The sequence below is a fragment of the Lemur catta genome, chromosome 8, assembly GCF_020740605.2.
Source record: "Lemur catta isolate mLemCat1 chromosome 8, mLemCat1.pri, whole genome shotgun sequence".
In the NCBI taxonomy this organism is placed as follows: Eukaryota; Metazoa; Chordata; class Mammalia; order Primates; family Lemuridae; genus Lemur; species Lemur catta.
The window spans coordinates 15,512,107-15,527,513 of NC_059135.1; positions in this window are offsets into that span (position 1 = coordinate 15,512,107).

Consider the following 15,407-nt stretch of genomic DNA (forward strand, 5'->3'; position numbering starts at 1 on the left):
TTCTGAAATGCTATGCTCTGCATTCCTTCTCAAAATTTCACAATGCACAGGGGCAAATTACAGGTTCTGAGCAGTCCTTCAATTTATAAAAAAACAAGCCCAACAATTCCTAAACATATTTTGTCCTGGAGCTTTGAGGGTTTTATTTTCCTGAAAATTCATTAATAGTATATGCTATAAGTGTCCCTGGGCCCACATCAATACTCTCTTTAACCTATTCTCAATGCACTCTGTCAGTGCTCCATTCCATTCCATCCATCCATCCATCCATCTATCCATTCATTCATTTTTACAATTGGACTAGGTATTGGGAATAAAAATGAATAAATACATCCTTAGTTCAAGGTCCTCCGTTCCTATTGGGGAGACAGCCATATAAAGGGATAATTCAAATTCAATGTGATAAATGCAGTGGCAGAGACACGTATGAATTATTAATGAAGCTCAGAGAAGAGGATACTTAATAAACCAAACTATTGTCTAAATGCCCAAACTCCCCAGATTTTGAAGTGATATAATCAAAGAAAGATTAGAGGTATGTTCCAAAACAAACAACAGCAACAGGTTTCTCTACAATCATGTTGGATTTTTGCTTTGTTTTAAAAGTTTTTGACCATAGAAGAACTGAATTTTAGTACATTTTAGGACTTTGTCTCTTGCTGTAATCCTACTCAAAGTCAGAAGGAAAAATATGGTGCCACAGTGCCCTTCTAGAAATTCCGAGATGACATTTTAAAACACATTCAGGTGTCATTTGAAAATGTTCTGATCAGCACATGGCCAAGAGGAAGAATACAGTGGGCTCGGACTCTGTGCCAGACCATCTTTTTGGGGTTCCTGTGTGTCCTTGCTTCCATGCTAATTCTAAGGAGTTGACTTATTTCAGTGTAGAAAATCTAACCCCTTCAGGAATCCCTTTTTAACCATTTGCTTGAATTTCTGAATGCTTAAATATCTGCCTTGCTGACATATATTTTAGTTTTAGTTTATGATAAATGTAGTGTTTGGTTTGGATTTGTCTTTAACCTCATAAATAATGGCTTGAAAAAAATGGACATCAGAATGTGGCAAAAATTTAGTGAAGCTTTTCTAGAAAGACAGATTATCTTTCTAATATAAACCTAACACATTTTTAGTAATTGTGGGATGTGTGAATTGTCTCCTGCCTTATAAAAGCATAGATCTATTGCACTCTGCCAGAATTTGTTCTTTCCTGGAAATGTCCTAGAAGAGAGGACTGTAACATAAATACAATTTCTTTTCTCAGCAAATAAAAGACAGTGAAGTTAATATTCTAGAGAGAAGCTGTTGGATAATGGCCATTTCTAAAGATAGTCAATACCTCATACCTGTTGCCTAAATCTCAACGTACACATAGGAAGGTTAGGGCATTTGTTTTTTGGATCCTAAACCAGTCAGGGGGAAATGATAATATTTATCCTCTGTGATTCACCAGAGTTTGAGTATATGCAGGAAAATTTACAAGCACTTGAAAATACTAATATTTTTTGATAAACTAATCTACCTGCATGTTTCAATTTTTGTTTTAACTATTCATAGTTTAAAGATGCAACAACAGTTGAGACTTTCAGTATGTATTAGCATGCTCTGTACTGCTAAATTTTAAAAAAGGATTAGAGTAATAATTATAGAGTAAAAATTCTTTTAACATTTTGGATTGACATAGCCAAACAATTTGTTCAATTCTTCATTTCACTTTACAGTTAGATACATAGATGGCTAAAAATAGATAACCAGAGAGGTGCATTTTTGTGCTAATCTATGAAATAAAAATGCTTATCCTTAAAACAAAGAATATCCCAGCTTTTAAAGTAGAGTCTCTCCACCTCAGCGCTATTGACATTACCAGACAATTCTTTGTTTGGGGGAGTGAGGCAAGTGAGGAATTTTCTGGTACACTTTGGATATTTACCAACATCCTTGGCTTCTACCCATTAGATGCCAGCAGCAACTCACCCTTTTCTCTCCAGCTGTGACAACCAAAATGTCTCCAGATGTTAAGTGTCCCCCACACGGGGGAAATTGCCCCCGGTTGAGAATCACTACTTTAAAATATAGATCAACTGTTCGAACCCATGATGAGAGGAGGAAGACTGCAGGATTACTGTTAGTAATTCTCCTATGCGAAGGATGGAGTAAAGTGTAGAAGCTGTGCACTGCAGGCCTCCACTGGGTGACATTCACAGAGCTCAGATGTGAATGCACCTCTGGAGCTGAGCTAAGTAATTGCAGTGCTGGAACTGCAATCCTTCAAGACTAAGCTGTGGCCATGGTGAAGTGGACAGAAACATTGTCCTGCTGAAAGCTGAGGATAATCATACAAAGTGGCAACAATGTGCATGCACCTTCTGAGCAAGCTTGGGCAAATGGTTGCTGGTACTGAGGGCTATTATTAGGACCCCTGAGGTCCGCTGACAAGCCACACTCTATCAAAGACAGATAAGAGAATCTCTGCGAGCAGTCATGGGGTTGGTGGCCACTCGGCATGGTCTCATGAAGGTTCTCATCCTCTCTGGCTGGGATTTCACCAACCTCTTGACTCGTCTCCTTCGGTAGGCTGGCTCTGGTCCAACCTTCCTCTGCATAGCTGTCAGAATGTTCTTTATAAAACACACCCTGGAATTATCTCTTCCCTGCTTAAAATGCTTTGATGTTTCCTTTGAGATAAAGTTCAAGCTCCTTAGTGTGGCTTAGATGTGGACTTCATCGTTTGACACCCTCTTTCACGCACATCAAGTCCCAAACTCAGATGAAAAAATGTCGCTTTTTGTCTGTCTATTCTTACTCATGCAGCCTTTTCCTGTCACTGTCACTTCAGGCCAAGTGTCCAGTTTGTATTTTTCATTGAAAAAAGTCAACAAAGAACAATGACTTTTTATTGTGTTCCCGCTCTCTTCTCAATCTTCCCCCCTCTCTTCTTCTCTCCCCACTTTTCTTTCTACAAAATCATTTCCATGTGTCACTAAAACCCTGATTTTACAATTTTATGGCTTACAATTCTTCTGTCATTTCCCATAACTCCTCTCCCCCTCCCTTCTCTTAGTTCTCCTTCTATATCTCTGACTATTCCTTCTTGGCTTCTTTTGGTGATAACTCTTCTCCCTCCTTAAATTTCTGCACACAGCAGAGTTCCAAAACTGGTACTTTTCTCTTTTCACCCTCCAAATGCTTGCTGGGCAATTACTCCCATGAAGCGACTTGCCACTTCGGTGTTGGTAACTCCCAAATGTGTACCTCCAGCCTCCACCCATTTCCTGAGCACCAGAGTCCTGCAATTCAAGGTCTACAAAATAATTACCCTGGGTATCTCACGCACATTGCTATTCAACATGCCTTCAGCTTAATTCATCTTCTCCTAAAGACTTGGTCTCCTTCAAGGAGACCACACTATGCAATCCTTCTCATTAAACACCTGGGATTTCTGAATGCTCCTTCACCCCCCATATTCAATTGGTGACCACATCCAGTTGATTTTCCTCCTTAAGATCTCCCATAGCTTTTTTGATGTCACTGACTTTATTCAGACTCTGTGGTGTGGGATGTTTCAAGTATTTATTATCAATGCACTCCCAGTCTTGTCTTATTTCAGTCTCTTACTGTTCTTGGTGCTGACAAAACAATTCTGGTCAAGTTACTTCTCTGAATAAAATCCTTCAAGGGCCTCCCCATGAGACATAGAACAAGCTCCTTGCCATGCTAGCATAGGGAAATGGGTACATCATTATCTCAGGCCTACATTAACACAAAAATGTAGGCCCTGCACGGTGGCTCACGCCTGTAATCCTAGCACTCTGGGAGGCTGAGGCAGGAGGATCACTCAAGGTCAGGAGTTTGAGACCAGACTGAGCAAGAGCAAGACCCTATCTCTACTAAAAATAGAAAGAAATTAGCAGGACAACTAAAAATACATAGAAAAAATTAGCTGGGCATGGTGGCACATGCCTGTAGTCCCAGCTACTCGGGAGGCTGAGGCAGCAGGATCACTTGAGCCCAGGAGTTTGAGGTTGCTGTGAGCTAGGCTGATGCCACGGCACTCTAGCCTGGGCAACAGAGTGAGACTCTGTCTCAAAAAAAATGTGTGTGTATATATATATGTATGTATATATATATATATACACACACACACTGTGTGTATATATATATATATATATGTATATATATACACACACACACACTCACACACACACACACACACACACACACACACACACACACCCCTTAACAGCCATTGTTAAATGGATCTATCTAGGATTGAGCAAAGGCCAGAAATAAAATCAGAGGAAACAACACTGACATATAACACATGGCCCCTAACTTTGTTCCCAGCCTTATGAGTTCTCATGAAGTCTCTTCTATGAACCACACATTCTAGCCATGTGAACTCCTTGCAGATCCCTGAACGTGCAATACTTAGTGCCCTGTGGTTTTTCTATACCTAGAATATACTTTCCTCCCTTATTCTCCCAACATTTTTTCCTTGAGTATCCTTCTCCCCTCTGCTTTCCTGGAAAATGCATACTCTTCCTTTAAGATTCTGCTCAAATATATAGCACTCTATGAAGCCTTATTTGACTTCTTTCATCAGATATGCTGAATTCATTTCTCTCTTTTTCATCTGCACTCCACCCTAAAAGGCAATATCATTGCATCTACAAATTTTAACTCAATTACGTGACTTTATTTACTTCCTCATTTACTAGATTGATAAGGCAAATCACTTTTCAGGAAAAACTCTGTGTGATTTACTCATAACACCTACTATGGCACCCAGAGGACAGAGACATTCTGAAATATTTTTTGAAAAAAGGATACAAAATAAATGAATAGATGATTTATAAGAATATACCAGACATTTTTAAGGTTCATTCCAGCTCTTTGTTTGCTGATTCTAAAACAATTTTCAAAGCTTCTCTCTTAGTATTTGCAGATAAGGAATAAAAGGCATTTCTCTGAAGAGAGAAAATACGTTGACTTTGATTTAAAATAAACTGAGCGAAGATGTATCGTGCCAGTTCAATGTGGACAGCATCTTAAAAGCAATTCTGATAGGGAAAAAAGACATAACAAGCATGATATCACTGAGGGCCAGAGAGGCAAAAATGTAGAAGAAAAAGAGGCTCAATGAGGAAAAGCATGGGGTCATGTACTCTCCAACTACTTCAAAATTTTGCCATGAAAGGGCTATGGTTGTTCTTCAGTTTTCCATGCCTCCATAATTTTTTGTCAAAGGGAAAGGAACCCGCTCATCTTATCCAAATTTGCTTTCTAAAATGACAGAATTAAGTGGAAAAATATCAAACCACCACTTTTCCTTAAGTGACATCCTTTGAGTCCTTCAAGAGAAGCAAGCGAAATCATAAAATCAACAAAAGACAAAGCAGAGACTAATAGCTGCTGCAAGGACAATGTCACTAAAATATGTATAAATTAAAATTTTTATTCATATTTCCATTGTAAGGATCACTATGAAGTTTGCTTCCATGAAATACTATTTCTTAATTATAGGTATGAAAGTATCAATGACTATAATTAAGGTAGAAGACTTTATTTTAATGAAATCAATGTTTAGAGTTAATAATGGAAGTTTTATCATGTCCCTAATGACTAAAATTCCACCTCTCGGTATGATTGGCACCACAGGAGCCAACCACTTGGACGACTGAATTAATTTTTATATAATCCAATAATTACATATCATGTAGACATGACTATCAGCTAGACAGAAAGAGAAAATTCTCAGATAGATCATCAGTCATCAAAAATTATTGATGAAGGAAATTTCAGAATTTCCATCTTGGGAAAAACTACTAAGCCTTAAAGTCGGGGTGCTCTCAACGACTTCTGCTCTGGCTTGGAGAGAAAGAATGATGTGGTGGTTCCTCCCAGGTCTGTATTCCACGATTTGGGCCACATACACATCCCATTTTGGCAGAATTTGCATAACAGAATGGTAACTAAGACAGACAACGGTCTCCACACAGAAGGTGAGGAAAAGATGGAGAAACAGAAGGACAAGGTCCAACTTTATTTGGGGCCAAACATTGCAAGGCTTTGGCAGAGTAATGCGTGCTCTGCTCTGCTTTTTGAGAACATGGGAGGCGAGGTCTCCCACCCCTTCTGTACCACCATCTGCCTCAACCCTGCTAAGGGAGCGTACGTGACAGTAATCTCTGAAAAACTGCAGTATTTTGACTTTTGATATCTGCTATGTAACGGTATGGGGGAAAATATTGCCCCAAAATGTAACTGTTTGTACATTATTATTTTCTTAAAGCCACTAGGGAATGGATTTGTAATGGTAATTTCATTAGTATAAATTTCAAGATTATAAACAAAGCACCATAATAACTCATCTATTAACTGGAAAGAGTTAAAATACATAGAGTTAAATAGGAACCAGTAATACATACAGGATCAGCAATATTCATGCATTGCTTAATAGAAAACAATATGCCCCAACTAATAGTTGCTGATTGCTTCTCTCAAACCTAGGCCATGACCAGAAGAAGCTAAGTGATTGCTCTTTAACCACAGCATCAAATAAAAATTCTCATTAAATTCAGTTGGCCTTTCAGGTATTAACTGCTATTGTGTATTTTCCGGTATGCATTGTATCGTCCTACTGCAATTGATTTAACCCTTGGGCACTTTAAGGTGATCACTGTGTCTATTGTTAAACAGAAGAAGTACAGCTTATATTAGTGCTCACGACCAGGAAATCCTAACTCCGTAGTTTGGAATAAGAATGCCGTTATTACAAGGTTAGCATTTACAAATGCTGAATATTCTAACCAAATGTTTGTAACCCTCACATTCTGTCTGTCAGAGGAATACACCTGCACTTCATTACCTGACCCCTTGTAACCCCACAGAAAGATTTGAAAATCAGGCACGCAAGAAGGAGAGAGAGAATCTTGTCTATCTTTTCTGTGGAAATTTCAATATCTTTGGTGGGAGGTACAAGTAGTAAGAAATTTGCGCTCAGCCCTTCAAGGCTTCATACATGACATCTCTGGATGCACATACTAACTTAGTGCTGAATTCAGATCTGAAGACCCAGCCCCCTAAAAAAATCAGTGGCAGGACATAGCTCTCCCTCTTACTGCCTGGATTTTCTCAGCAGTGTAAACTCTTAGGTTCAGAAAACAAAAAAAAATCCACCTTCTTCTTTTTGGAAAAGTTGGACAGGTAGAAGAGCTCAGAATTTTTATTTAATAAAATGTGGGTTCAAGTTCCATCCTTTCTACTTTAAGGTTATATGCCCTCCACTTCTCAGAATCTTTGACTTCTGGCCCCCCAAATAGAAATAATGATATTATTTGTCTCAAATGAATACTATAAGAATTAGACCGATGATAAAAATTAAAAGTATTTCACCATGAGTCCAAAAACATCCATCTTTTGATCTATCTATTATATCTATCTACCTTAGCTTAAATGCTAGTTTTCATCCTCCTAGTTTACAGCTAGGATGAAGTCCAGACACCAGTAGACTTTGTAAGAATCAAGAAATAAGTATCTTACTCTACCATGTCAGTAAACATAAATGAATTCCACCAGCGAGATACCCAGTAATCTGTTGGGTAAGGGGTAGAGTCAGGGCATACCCAATTTGAACACCCTCCTCTTTGGCATTGCACACTCAGAAAGCATTTAATCTTCAGAGCAGAAGAGGGAAAAGAGATGATGAAGCCCGCCTCTCACTGCCAACAGAGTCTTTGCTCCTCTGCTCAGGTAAGAAATAGCTACCACCTGATACTACATTATGATGACTCTTTTCTATTATTTCAACATCTCATTTTTTGGTGAGAGTAGAAGAGTAGAGGAAGAGAGAGAGGAGAGGGAGAAAGGGCACTAAAATAGCTTATTTTAGTCACAAACACTCCTTATAAGAATCAGGCATAAGATAATTGTTCGAATGGCTTTGTTTAAACACTATTCAAAATGTTGGCAGAGACAGGAACAACAGTTCTGACCTTAGTTCCCCTCCTGGAGGCCGGATACCTTTCCCAGACATTGAACCACTAATGGGAAATTAAAGGCAATAAAACAACAGCTGGAATCCCATAACTGACAAGGTTTATATTGTACTCGGAGCAATTCACACTTAAAGAATTTCCTTTCCAATCATCAGGCTTGTTTCTTTCTCTTCAGTGTTCAAGTTGATGGACCCTCTCCTGGCAAAGTGGTTTTCTCTTTGTATAACTGAACAAAGCTGATCTCATCGTCGTCTCCATACACTGTTCCACCTCCAAAGATTTGAAGAGCTTTGCCCTTTTTTTACCCCTGGCTTGCAGGTTTGGCTAGGGGAAGGGAAGGAACATTTGAGTGCTTACTGCACGAACCATATGTATTTGATACTCTCTAATAGTGTCATTTTTCTATTTTGCCCAATGCCATGGGCATTATTTTTCCAATTTCGTGAGCAACTGAAGTTCACAGAAGTCTCAGTAATAACTATTTCTGTCTCTTCACTCATATGAAGTCAGATTCTGTAGCAGGAAAATAAGAGTGAGTTACTATGGTCCACTGGAGGAAATATCGATCAATTCTTACCAAATGGCAGTAATAATAATAGCTAAAATATATGAGGAACACTTTATGTCCCCACCACTGTGCTGAGTGAGTTACATTAATTAGTTCTTTTAACTTTTCTCTTATCCTCTCAGGAATCCTTCTTACTATTATAATTCTTGTTCTACAGAGAAAGAAATTGGGCTTATAGGGGTTAAATAATTCATTTGGGGCTTTGGGCAATAAATGATAAAACCAGAATTTAAACCTGGGAAGTCTGACTTAAGAATGAGAGCTCCAAATAATTTTTCAAATACAAATAAATACGCATGCATGGACAGATCCAGGGTCATTATCATCTGTCACTCTCACTCCCATTATAATGTTTTCTTGACTGAAAGAAAAAATGGTGGTGTTATAGCCACCTCATTGGGAATACTGGTGGAAATGTGTTGCACTATTGAATGTCATCTGTGAAATGTGTCACATCTGAAAAAATGTTAAGATCTCTGCTTAATGGGAAAAGCGGGCGGGTAAACAGATGGTCACAATAGCGTCTGTCTGGTGAGGGCTAGGGTAGGAGCATGTGCACAAGATCATGAGACAGCCAAGATAAGAGTTATCCACAGGAAAGTTTTCTTAAAGGAGGAAATGCTTGAGTTGTATCTTAGAGGAAGAGGAGGAGTTCACCAGCCAGAAAATGCGTGGAAAGGCAACAAGACAGAAGGCAAAATACTATGCAAAGAATAGTCTGTGGTGGTAGGTGGGGGAGGGAAGTATTCAACACACATGCAATAGTAAAATTTGGGGGAATAAAAGGTGAACATCTGATATTACTGTTGCTGTTGTTTGTTTTTGTTTTTGCCTTACTGAGTGATTTGGATTTTAACCTACACTGTGATTGGGAACCATTTAAGTATTTAAATCTGGGGAGTGATACGATCCCAACTGCATTTCTGCAAAATTACTTTGCGAGGAATATGGAGAATGAGTGAATAAAGGGAGAGATAGAAGACAGGAAGTCACAAAGACGGCTGTGATTCCATCTGACCTGCAGAAATCAGTGTAGGTGAGAGAGAATGGGGGTCTGAGCTAAGATACTGGCAGGGAGATAAGGGAGAGAAAATTTATTTAAAAACAAAATCTTAGATTGTGGATTTGACAGAACTTGATAGCCATTTCTGTATAGTGGGTAAAAGAGAAGGGAGACTCCAAGATGAACACAAGTTTACTTACCTGAGCAACTGTTGGTGCCATTTCTAATGGGATATGAATGAGAAAGAGAAGAATCTGGGGTAAGGAAAATACATTCATTTTAGAAAGACAATGAGGTGCCCACATAGAGAATCTGAGTGGTAGGCAGAAAAACTTACCAGAATAGAATGTAACACAGTAGTCGCCCCTCCTCCCATAGATATAGAAGAATAAAGTTGAGAGTGGGGAATATGTAACAGATGGATGGCCTAAAAAAATGGCAAAAATATTTTCTGTTCCTTTAAAACTTCTCCTACTCTTTTTGGGAACTGTGGCCTGGCCTGCCTCTCTGAGGCAGGGAGAAGGTCTTTTGTTCTTTGTGTTATTGGAGATAGCTCAGCCATCCCAGGCTCAGGCCAGTCCCTCAGGTGGGCCCAGGTGGGTCTTTGTCTTTGGCAGAGATGAGAAGATTAGGATCATTAACACAGTAGCTAGAACTGAGGGCAATCCCTTTAAAAGCTCTGTATTTCTGCTTATGTGCAGGAAATTTGGATTTGTAGAGACAAGAGTCTACCATTTTTACTCCTTTGCTGGTAAAGTAATAAATTTCTCTTTCCTTCTCCTTAAACCACTTGTCCTCATTTTTTCTTCTGATGCAGCCTCCAGGGCAAGTGCCGAGCTTTTGGTAACAAGCACACAGAAGGCAGACCAACGGGCAAAGTTTGTGGTGTCATTGCTATGTGATTGATGGATACAACCTTGGGGTAGCTAAGTCCTCAGAGAGCCCAGAGAGTTGGCAGTAGCAGAAGAGATAATTAGTCTAGGATATAGAAACATGGAAGGACTAGTTTAAGGAGAAGAAACTAGTGGGAAAGCCTGGAAATGAGCAGTTTGAGAGGTATGAAGAAAGTCAACAAAGAATGACCTCAAATAAATTAAGAGAAGAGAAATTTTCAAGAAGCTGAAAATGGTCAGCTCTGTCAGAGAAGCCGATTGATGCAAAGAGTTGAATTACTCCATTTGGATTTGGTAAAAAGGAGGTCACCAATGAGTCTACTAAAATGGTTTTATTGGGTCTGAGGAGGTAAAAGGAAGATGGTGGTAATTTGAGCACTGAATAAAAAGGAAGGAAATCAAGGTCAATGGAGTCTATTTCTTTTACTCTGAATGCTGGAAGCAGTTTCATATACCTCCATTTTCACAACGGTTTGCATTTAAAATATTTCTTATATGTCATAGGTAAATGAACTACATTATTTACATTTAACTTCAATAATTTTGTCTTGCTATTTTCCTTGCAATCAACTAACTCTTATTCATTTTTCTGTGCATAAGATTTTAAATTAGCAACATTGAAGAAACTACCCAGCCACATGTACCCCACTTCCTTTGCATTCTCTCACTTTCATCAATCTCTGGATCTCTTGATATTTATCTTTCGTTAAAAACCGTTATTCCATATTTAATACTCTATGAAAATTTTATGGTTCTAACTTGTTGGTAAAATGTCGTTGTTACCACTATCCAATCTTGCTTGACTTCCTCTCAGTACTGGCCTCAGTTTTAATATGATCCACATAATAATTCATCCCAGTCTTCTGATCACTGCTTCCCAGGCCTTCTCATTGTATCTTCACTCCCGGTTTTGTTTCTTTTATTTGTTTTCTTAGTTTTTACTTTTGTTTTTTAATAATAATTGTAACATTTATTTTTTTGTTGTTTTTGTTTTTATTTTTGTTTTCTAGGTATAAAATTCTTCATAACTAATTTCTTTTTTTTAAATTTCAGTATATTATGGGGGTACAACTGTTTATGTTACATATATTGTCTTTGGCCCACCCAAGTCAGAGCTTTCAGCATGTGTGAATATATCCATTCCCTCCTACCCCCTCCCACCTGCCTGACACTGGATAAATGTTACTGTCATATGTGCACATAAGTGTTGATCAATTAAAACCAATTTGATGGTGAGTACATATGGTGCTTGTTTTTCCATTTTTGTGGTACTTTACTTAGTAGGATTCACTCCAGTTTCATTCAGGATAATACAAGAGGTGCTAGATAGACAATGTTTTTTGTGGCTGAGTAGTACTCCATAGTATACATACACTACATTTTATATAATCCATTCTGATAATAACTTAGGATCTCATTAACTTGAGGCCTTTTAGAAACAACCAAGGTATTATTTGAAAAGGATAACTTCACACTATAGAATAAATTCTATACATAGTTAACTTAAACATAAATAGCTTCTGCAGTTTACAGAACAGTTTACAGAATATTCAGAAGTGATCATGTCCAGACTGCACTGGTAAGTACCACACCAGTATAAGAATGTCTTTAAAACCCACAGACAGGAGTGCTGCTGAGCTGTCTCAGCCTGTCCCTGGATCTTTTTTTCATCTTTTGAAGGGTCTGACCCTCAGTGCCCCAGGCCAGTCTGTGCCAGACTCACTGCATCTGGCATTTTACTGTAGAGATATCTCAGGCTCTTCATATGTAAACCTCAGAGTTCAAAGCTTGATATATAGGCTACATAGAAGTCATCATACGTATGGTTAAAGAATTTGTTGTTTCTAATTACTTTCCTAATTGCTAGCTTATTAATCCACATAGAATAGTCACTACTGACTGACATTCTTTAAATCCCTGTAGATGGCTTTTATCTTGTGCCGCTGCTATAGGAGAAGTTTCTATATCTCCATGACTTCAGATTAGAAGAAAATGTTCTGAGCTTATCGTTGTAGAGAAGATTGTTTTCCATTACTTAAAAGTCCTTTTCTCAGTGGCTACTTCCTGCCTCATGCTTCAAACAGACCTTATGACAAGTTAAATACTTTGCTCATTCATTCTTTCAAGAAACATTTACTGAGCATGATTTTAGGGCACAAAGTCAACCAAGACAACTCTTCTTTCCTTTAAGGAGCTGGTTTTCCAGCTGGGGAGAAAGACAAGTAGATGTATAATTATAGGACAAGTGCTAATGCTGCTGTTCAGACATGCACAAGTTGAAACCCAAATCCAGGGCCGTGTCATGCTTTAGGGAGGGGGGATCAGAGAAGCCTTCTCAGAGCAGCCAGAATTCCACCTGAGTATTGAAGGATGACATGGAGTTTTCCAGATGATATGGAATAACGGCCTTGCAGAGAAAAAGGAGAGTATGTGCAGATGCAGAGGTCTGAAACAGCATGGCATCGTGGAGGAGACTGGAGTGGGGAGAATTTAGGATGCTTGCATTTTGCATAATGAGAATATATATGTATATATAAGTTGTATAAGTATTAAAAGGAAAAATTAAACACCAGCACACAGAAAGAAACTGCATGACACCTTTGAGGAAGTTTGTTGTTACAGGGGAGGGCTGGGGCTGAGCCTGGAACACAAAGCCAGCGCCACCTCATTCAAGCAAGACTTACACGCCACAGAAGGGGGATTTTAATGATATCTGAAAGATTGAAGAAGATGATGAAAAAAATTGAAGAGGAAATGGCTTTATTTAGTATTCATTTTAGCCAAAAAATTACATTGAGAAAAGCATGAAAAGAAGAGGCAGGGGTTGATTTTGGAAGTGGAAGAAGCAAAAGACAGTAATCCAGGAGAATAATGCTAAGCGCTTGAGTTACGGCAGTGGAAGGGCAGGTGGAGACGAGGAAACAGACGAGAGAGATAAAGAGGCCAGGCCACAGAAACCAGTGACAGGTTCAACATGTCGATGGTGCGGTTGGGGAGGGGGGGTAGGAGAGGGGACTCCGGTTTGTGCAACTGACTCTTGTCAGTCACCGGGGTATGAGAAAGATGGAACAAGTTTAGAAAAGTGAGAAAGAGTTTGTTATTGATGGGTTGAATTTTTATGTCTTATAGAATACCCCAAGGGAGATGCCTAATCAGCATTTGGTTAGAGAAAAGTCTGGTGCTCAGCAGAAGGAGTTGAATGGCCCCTTAACCACTCAAAACCCTCACAATTCATTTAGATGAAAGTTGTTAGAAGTCAAACTTCAGCCAAAATTAAGGGACATAGGAAAGGATGTCCAAATTTAATGAAGTTTCAATGTTTTTTGACATAATATTCCCATTTTACTTAATATAGTGTGTGAAAATTAGTTTTTTTCAGAGTGAGACTCTCTCTTAAAAAGAAAACCAAAACCAAAGACAACAACAACAAAACAAAACTATCCCTCTTTCTACAGGAGTCAAACCAGTTATCTTGGTATCATGTAGCCAAAACAACTGGCTGATTGAATTGCGCACTTGGTAAATAGTTGTTTTGGCACTGAGTAGATGAGAAGTAAGAGGGTCTCTACCCAGAACCTTGGAAGCCCAGATAACAGTAAAGGTGTACTTCTGAAAGATATGATTGCAGATTGGCTGATATTAAACAAAAGAATATATTTGGTACATATTACAAGCATTTATAGTGAATAAGAAGACGTAAGTGCATTTGGGGAAATGGAGATTAAAATGGTACTTAAAGTCAAACACAGGATAAGTAACATCTGCTCTCAATCATAAGAGTCAGTGTTGAGATGTGCTCCACAGGGCCCAAAGCCTGGTCAAGCAACATTTTTGTTCCTCCATTTGTAGAATGTAACGTTAAGAAAACAGTGACTAAGAAAACAGTAAAAATCAGGCAAAGTCCACATTGCATATTTCAGCTAAGATAAACGTAGGAGTCACTAGAACATGCTTGTGTACTGTGTGTATTTTAATAGCTTACCCATGAATCCCATAATGGCTTGGTATATGACTAAAAAGTCGACTATGAAGTCTTATTGTTTAGACAGGGAAGATTAATGGTAAAATTACCAACTATTATTAACATTCATTTACTTATTCAACAATCTGGGGGCGTTTAATATATGACAGGCTCGGCAGCTACAACAGTGAGTGAATCACGCTTACCCCCTGATCATCTCGTGCAGACAGTCATCCCACGCTTACTAGGTCCGGCCCTGCTTGGATTTTAGGATCAAGCGAGTTCAGAGAGTTATCTGAATTTTACTGAATACAAAACTTAGACAGAGTTGTGAAGTAAACTGCCAATGTTATGAAGCTAACAACTGTCAGAGCCAGGGCTGGACTCCAAGTACAAGGCTTTTTGGAATATAATTGCCTTTTATAATCAAAGTAGGTCTCATAGAATAATTGAAGATATTAAAATAATGAAACTTCATTCATAATAGCCCCAAAGTGGAAAATACCCAAACATTCACCAAGAGGATATATTAATAAATTTTGTAGTATTCATAAGATGCAATATTATGCATTGATGAAAATGAATGAATTATAATTACACACAGCGATATAGAGGAAAGATATAAAGGACTGTGTACTATACCATGCATTTGCATAAGAACAAAACTCATCAATGATAAAAATCAGATACCAGCTACCTCTCTAGGAAAGGACACAAGGACCCCTCTTATATGTTAGAAATATACTCTCTCTTGATCAGAGTGGTAGTTACAGCTGTATAAATATATCAAATTCATTGACTTGTGTATTTAAGATTGGTGCACTTTATGTATGTTATATCTCCATTTAAAAATAATAAATGATGAGCAGGAAAAAACTTGGTGAGCAGTGTCCTTAAAGCAGTTTCAGAAAAAAAACTGGCTTCAAGGTCTTAACAATTTAGCCTCCAAACCATTTCCTCATGCTTTTTGCCATGCCTGAGC